A 7,653-nucleotide genomic window follows, 5' to 3' on the forward strand; every position below is an offset into this window, starting at 1 on the left:
CTGATGATCTTCGTGGCCCTCCTCTGGACTTTCCCCAAGAGCTCTATGTCTTCCTTGTGTTGAGGCTCCGGAACTGGACGCAGTACTCCAGAAAGTGTCTCATGAGAGCAAAGGGACAGAATCACCTCCCTTCATCTGCTGGCCACACTTCTTTTGACACAGCCCAGGACACAGTTTCCTATTCTTCCCTCCCAGGCTGGTGTGGGTCACTCCAGACAAGACCATCTAGGGCTGGCTGTCAGGCCTTGGTGGCCACAGAGCATCCTGCCCCTGTCCATGGGTTTGGTTTTAGTCTGGACAGGAAAAAATCTCCAGCTTCAGAGGAGAGTTCCAGCTTTTCAGAAACACCACGTAGCTGGCCCCACACTCAGAATCCTGGTGGCTACGGGATCCGTATGGACAGGTCTTATTGTGCCTTACAGCCTCGGACTAGAGCCTATAGAATCCATATGAACAGCCCTTCGTTCCCATTTTCTTCACATATTGCTGCTCAGGGTACAAGCCATCTTCCAAGGAACTTGCTGCCCCTAGCCTTGATTTAAGGGGCTGGAGCCAGTAGGGGTGCAGCTTTCCTGAGGCTGTGCAGCAAAGCAGGGAACTGCCCCCCATCTCCTGTTTTTCCCGATGGGGACCCTGAGGGAGGGATACCTACGCTCTTAAAATTCTGAGTCGAGCTCCTTTTTGAATTGGTTAATGTCAGCTCATGATTTGGTTGGCAGGAGCACTGTTTGAACAACCGCACTTTGAAGTTTGCAAATGAGTAAAACTGTATTAAAAGATCAGGAGAAAATGTTAATAGGTTTTTGCTACCACAAACGATATAGTCAAATTCCCAGTATTTAGGGAAATTGAGGGGTTAGCACACCCAGCAGGTATGCTGAGGCATGGGAAAATCACCAACTTGCTGGAGCTGTTTCCCTTAATATTTGAGTAAATTAGCATAAACCCTCCTCGCAGCCCTCAGGCGACAGCTGAGGTGATCTGAGACCCGCGCTGCGAGGGCAGCCTCCCCCGAGGTGCTGCTGGGCTTTCCTCCGCTCTCACACGCAGCCTCCCTGCCCCCGCGGCGCTGCCCTTCCGGGCGGCAAGCAGGGAGCCGCGCGTTCCAGCAGAGCCGCAGCGGCCACGGCCCCCGGCCGGCGCAGCAGCAGGGGCTGCCGAGCCCAGCACCGCAGCGCGGCGCGGGGCGGCACGCGGTGACCGGCGGCAGGACCACGCCTGCCGGGAGCGGAGCCCGCCACGGAGCTCGCTCCTCCCGCCCCACGGGCGCCCGGGCTCCAACGCGCCGCGCTGCATCAGCGCTGGGGACGGGCCCTGCGCCTCCCCCCGCGGGAAGCCGCCCGCGGCCGCAGCCCGCGCCGGGCGGAGCGGGAGGCGGCTCTTCCGGCCGCTGCCCCGCGCAGGGCGCCCGGGGGACCTTCCCGGCGCTCGCCACTTCCCCCGAGCGTTTCCCGCACGAGGAGACGCGACCAATCGATCCCCCGGGCGCGGAGCGGGAGCGGCGGGACGGGGCGGGGGGCGAGCGCGGTGTCACCTCCCGCCGCCAGAGCCCGGCCGCGCCCCCAGCGGGCCCGCCTTCTGGCGCTGAACTGTGCGAGACCGTCCGAAAAGGGGGGCAAACCTCAATTTTTTTTTTATTTTTTATTTTTTTTTTGTACCGGGAAGGTGAGTTGAGGCTGTGAGGATCCACCCGCCGCTGTGTGCCGCGACGCTCCCCGCTGGCGGGGCACTGTTTCGTGTGGCCGTGGGGACAGCCCGCATCCTGCACACCAGCCCCGCGCTGGCCACCCCGCCCTGCAGAGGCGGGAGGCTTGCTGGGCGCAGCTCTGGCCTGGGTGCAGTACTGAGGGCCAGGACGCCTGCCAAGCCTGCCGCAGCCAGGAGCCAGCCCCACGCCCCTGGGGGTGCTGGAAGGTCTGGAGGGGAAACCAAGGCAAAGGGGAGGCAGGTGTCAGCACCCCGAGAAGTGCACACTTGGGAAAGTTCGAAGAGGTGTAAGTTTCCGTCTTCAAGAAGTGCTTCAGCTGCCACAGGGTGTTCTGTCCAGGCTGCACTGTCCCCAGGTTACCTGACGGGGTGTGTGAAAGCTGATAGGATCGCAGCTTCTAGATACTGAAGTAGTTTTGCAGCCCATTCTGCATCTGCAAGGAGAAACAACCAGGCACTGCAGGACAAGAGCCTTTGCACTGAGCGAAGTAAGCAGTACAACGGCAGCACAATGCTTTGAAATCCCACAATGCACGTTCTTTTGCAGTGTCAAGTGAAGGCAACTTGAAACATCTCCATCACGAAATGAAACCTATCTGAAGCATGCAGCTCACCCTGCCTGGGGCACAGTGCAGCCAAGCCAGAGGAGTGCATGCAGCTAGAGCAGCAAGGCATGCAGGGTGGGGCTCTGGCATCCCTGCACATAGGTGTCACTGAGGCACAAGGTGATTGCTCAGTAAAATTTTACAGGAAAGAAGAACCACGTGCTAGCAATAAAACGAACCATACAGACACAAACAGTGTTGCAGGAAGGCAGGTCCTCTGCGCTCCTGTGTTTCCTGTGCTGGCCACTGTGTGGGGGCTGTTGGAAAATGCAGGATGGTTTCTCTTGAGAGATTATAAGAGAAGTAATAAATAATTATGGATAGCTAGTTAAAAAAAACCAAACAGCCAAACAAACAACAAATGCCAAGCACCCCCTGCCTCCTCTGGTGAGATTTGACTAGCAGATGTGATGAAAAGTTGAAATGCAGCAGAGCTTTATGTTCCAGTTTGGCTTACGTTTTGCTTCAGGTGAAAAAAAGTGTAAAAAACCCACAGCAAACCCCAGACTCACAGATGGTCATACAGTCATCTTAAGTAGCCGTGAAATATTTGCACTAGTGGAGTGGATTTGCCAGGAGGGAAGAGAGTGCTAAAAATTCTGGCTATTCTTTTCCAGTTTGTTTACCACATGCAGATTGCTCTGCTATTGCCTTAAGCAAAAATGGCAAAAGCAACAGCAGTACACCACATAGGTCTCCAGCTAAGCTGTTCACCAATGCAAAAAAATGGGAAAAAGCTGTGCAAACATGCCTTATTTCAACTGCAGGAATGGGTTGAAGTTGTGATGTGTTAGCTTAAAATACTACAAAGTCACATGTGAGCTCACAAATCCAAACTTTGGGATGCCTGAGCTAATAGCTTGGGCTTGGCTGCTTTCTGGTGTTGGAACTACATGCAGCTCCGGAAGGATCTGTGCTAGCTCTAAAGGGCAAGTTGTCATTACACAGGTTTTGCACTGCTTTTCTGGATGCCAGACAAATGGTCGTCCTCCAGATGCAGTGGGCACTAGTTTGTCTGGGGTTTTCTTACAGCATGACCCCAGTTTGTCACAGCAGCAAGCACACATGGCAGTTCCTGCCCTTATTTGCACTGTCCTTTCCTTCTCCATGAACTATGAATCATAGCTAGTTAGTGAAAAGCCAGGCCCAGGGCTGGTCTAAGGCAGACATCAGAGTATACAGGTACCATCACTGCCATCCCGAGACCAAAAAACTGCTTCTGACAAGAGTGGTTTGTTACCTAGTGGCCTTTTGCCCTTAGAGTCCACCTACCTCTCCCTTTATCCATTGCTTTTAGGAACTTCCTGACACTCACATGCAACTCAACCTCTGAATGCTTCAGTAGGGGCATTGCTGTGCCACCACACAGAGCTATGGCACTCGCTGCTACTGTGTAGGTAGCCTGCCTACTTAAGTATAAGAGAGTAGAGCCATAGAGCCTGATCTAGCACCTGCAAACCGGGGGCAGAGGGTTCAGGATATCCCCCAAATAATATCACAAGATCAACAGCTTCTCTCAGATGGAATCAGGTAGTTCAGGATGTTACAGCTTACCTCTGTTACTCAATTTTAAGGCATGGGGGGGGGGAACCCAAACCCAAATCCACCAAACCCCAAAATGCTTGATTACAGAAATATTTACAAGCAATTTATGAGCAAGGAAGGCAGCTTGACTATTTCAACAAGCTGCCTGTCCATCCTACCAAAGCTGCTGGAGTTGGTGGCATTGTGTGTCTTATAGCAGTGTGAACAGAAGGATCACTACTAGGTGGGTGGAAGTGATAGCAAAGAAGTAGAAGTGGACACCTTCATGGTCTTAGACCCTGGCACTCACACCTTCTGTACCTTCTCCCATCCCATTCTTCAGACCTGGGGTAGTGATACTAGTACACCTTCTCCCGTTGATGGCAGGGTAGAGGGGTTCAGAGTTTCTTCCTCCTGTTCTCAGGCAGTGCCAGAGATGCACTGTGTGTGCTAACAGGTATGCTCAACAAGCACCATACAATGCCAAGTCCAGCTCTTGGCTGATCCCCTGGCTGTATATGCTAAAAGATTTTTACTATCAGGCTTTGCTGAAGATCAGAAACTTATGCAAAGAGAAGACAATTTTATCCTAAATGGAACTGCAAAGATTTGGACTAGGTAGGAAAGCAGGGCAACCGATACAGGAAGTGCAGCTCTGAAGTCTTTTTCCTTCTCTAACCCTCAGCCTCGCATAGCCCTTTTGTTTGAAAAGGGCATGCATGCTTTAGTTACCAAGTAACACCTATGAGATCAAGTCATAGAAATAGCTTCCACAGCTGCCTTGTTGAAGAACTTCACTGTCCCAGGAGAACATTTCTGCAGGATGACAGACATGGTGGATAATACCTTGTTTGAAACTGAGCCCTTAGAGAGAATATACCATCCTCTCTGTACAACTGCTCATCAGTGTTGTTGCATAGACGTGTCCAGGAAACAAAAAGCCAAATACATGTTTAAAATATTTAAAAAAGATTACCAGTTCAGAAACAAACTTCCTTGGTATTTTGCACTTGAAATAACACTGAGCAATGGTGAGCACTGTTGAGTTATTTCAGTCAGTTTGGGCTTCTATCCAGTACTTTTTAAAAAAACCCTCATAGCTAACGTGCAGCATGATGGGATAGTCTTTGGCAAGGGACATCCAGGCAGTTAATTTAACTGTCACATCGGTGTCTTGTAATGGTACAGTTTTAGAGCCTGGCTCACCATGAGCAATGAGACACCACTCAGAAGGAAGGCCATTTCAGGACTTCGTTGAAGAACCCACTGAGCCTGGAGGCCTAACAAAGTCAGCCACAGCTGAAACAAGGTTTGCGAAATGGCCTGAAGTCCCTTTTATTTTTCTTGGCAAGCTTGAAGAATCTGTTAATGGAAATATCATTTCTGTAAGATGTTTTTAGACTTAAGACACTTGCAAGAGACAGCTTTTTCACAAAGGAACCAGAATGGGGAGGAGTGGGATGAACTTCACTATTTGGGAGGTTAAGACATTTAGATGGAGGAGTGTGGCCGCACACTACTGAGCGGATGTCAGAGATAAAAATGGGAAGGGCAACTTTAAGACAGACCTGTGAAAGGGTGTAGCAGTTTGTTTGTTAGAGCCAATACCCTTTCCTTTCACTAGCATTCAGCGACTAAGCATGGACTTGTACCTCAGCTTTGTATTTACTGTGGCCTTGCCTACTTGACACCTTTTTGAAAGGGTATTTTGCTGTTCATTGCCTTTATCAATTCAAGAAGTTAGGGAACAGAGCAAAATTACCATATAACAGATGTCAAAAACAAGGAAATAATTTTCTGCTTTCTTAAAATCAAGAGGTGGAACTTCTTGGTGCAGCAAACTGTGGAAGCTGCAAGTAATTAGCTAATCAATAAAGGGGATCAGACAAAATAAATAGAAACTAAATCCATCAGCAGCTCTTGCAGATATACAGCCTGCATCCCTGGAGGTCTACTAAAAAAAACAAACCGCAAGCCAACAAACAGTAACTGTGAGAAAATAAGATTGTGCAGACCATGGAAGGATCACTGTCTCTATGCTCTATTTCTCTGAGCATCTCCTGCTAGCCACTGCCTGATGCCAGGCAGTGCTCCATGCACTGTGTGTCGTCCTGGAGGCACATGAAGTGAGCAGAGCTTTTGGGGGGAAGGAAGGAGAACTGCCTTGTGGGACTGAGAACTGCGTTACAAAGACTCATGAGCAGCAACAGTTTCTGCTGTAACACTTAATGTTTGAGTGCTTAAGTATGTCAACTCTAATGCTTCTGTGGTTTTTATGATATATATTTAAAACAGAAAAGGGGAGGTGTCTGTGCAAATATAGACTTATTTCTGAAATACAGTTAATAGAGATTATGGCCCAAATTTTGCAAGACTTAATGGTATTCCTTCCTCCCACTCATACTTTCCTCCCAGTTCTGCCTTGAAATTCAGCCTGCTGGTCAATTGCAGACATTCTAATAGTCTAGATTACTTCTTGGCTTTGTGCCTTCAAGCATTTACATTTTGTGAGCACCAAAAACTGTCAACAAAATACATGGAAGTTTCTAGGTTTGAAATGCATCATTAATGATACTGTTTTTCTGACACCTCAAAAATCACTTTTACATCTTTTACTGTACATAACTATACTAGGATTTGCTTTGTAAGTCTCTTTACTTTTTTGCCTTTTGTATACAAAATATTACAGAATAACCCAACTAGTTAAAAGCCCAATTCCACTGTAGAAGTCAAATGCTCATCTCACCTTCCTCCCCACCCACTCCCCCCAACTTTTGGCTGCTGTTTACTCTACTTCAGGACCAAAAGTCCAGAGGCTCTATATCTAAACAGTGCTCAGCACACACAGCAACAAATGAGTTCCAGTGAACACTGGTGAGCCATAAGCTTCCCAGTTATTCACCTAGGAAGCGCAGGCATTTAGCCAAGCACTTTGATACTTTGTTATAATACAAGAGCAGTCATTTCACAATGAAATATTTGGTCAAGAATCTACAGAATCAAGCAAAACCACTCAAAACAACATAGATATAATTGCAGGTTGAAAAATACAATGCATTTAGTCTGGTGAGCAGTATCAGCTCAATAGATCTGAAGGAGAAGGTCTCCCTGGAGACCTGGATAGCACAAAGCATCAGTAACACAACCATCTCCTATGCTGTTTTTTCTCAAAATGCCTGATCCTGGTCTGGGATTCTTGGAACTGCTTCACACTTTTGATACCCAGCCGCCAGAAGATTAGCAGTGCCATTCAACTCCAAGCTTACAGACGGGTTTCTGGCACTTGCAGAGTTTAGCCACAGCACATACTGTTACTAATCTCAGAAAGGTCAAACACTTCTCTGATAAAAGACTTCGGTCATTTACCAACCTCAGTAAAAAAAAAAAAAGTGCAATTGTGAGCTGTCATCTAAACTCTTGGATTGTTTGGATGTACAGAAGTCCAGAAGGTCCGAAGGAAGCTAAAGGGTATTACTATTTAACACAAACAGTCTGTCTAGAAGACATCAGAATTGTGCCTCTGCTCAAGAGGCAGTTTAGAACATCAAAGCACAAAGTAAAGGTCATGCAGCACTACAGAATGAGGCCTTCTGGTACACAGCGTCAGCCCCAGGGGGTACCTAGATCCCCCACATGCATTTCAGCTGACCTGCAAAGCTGTCTCAATACTCTAACTCCATGGCCAGTGTAGGAGAAGCACACTCCTGCTCTCTCTTTTCCATGCAAGTCAGAGCAAGTTTCCCAGAAAGGGACCAAACAATTTCATTTTTTTTTTTAACTAAATGCTTTTAATAGAAAACAAAATACAAAATAACTC

This window comes from Apus apus, chromosome 3, assembly GCF_020740795.1.
Source record: "Apus apus isolate bApuApu2 chromosome 3, bApuApu2.pri.cur, whole genome shotgun sequence".
Classification (NCBI taxonomy): domain Eukaryota; kingdom Metazoa; phylum Chordata; class Aves; order Apodiformes; family Apodidae; genus Apus; species Apus apus.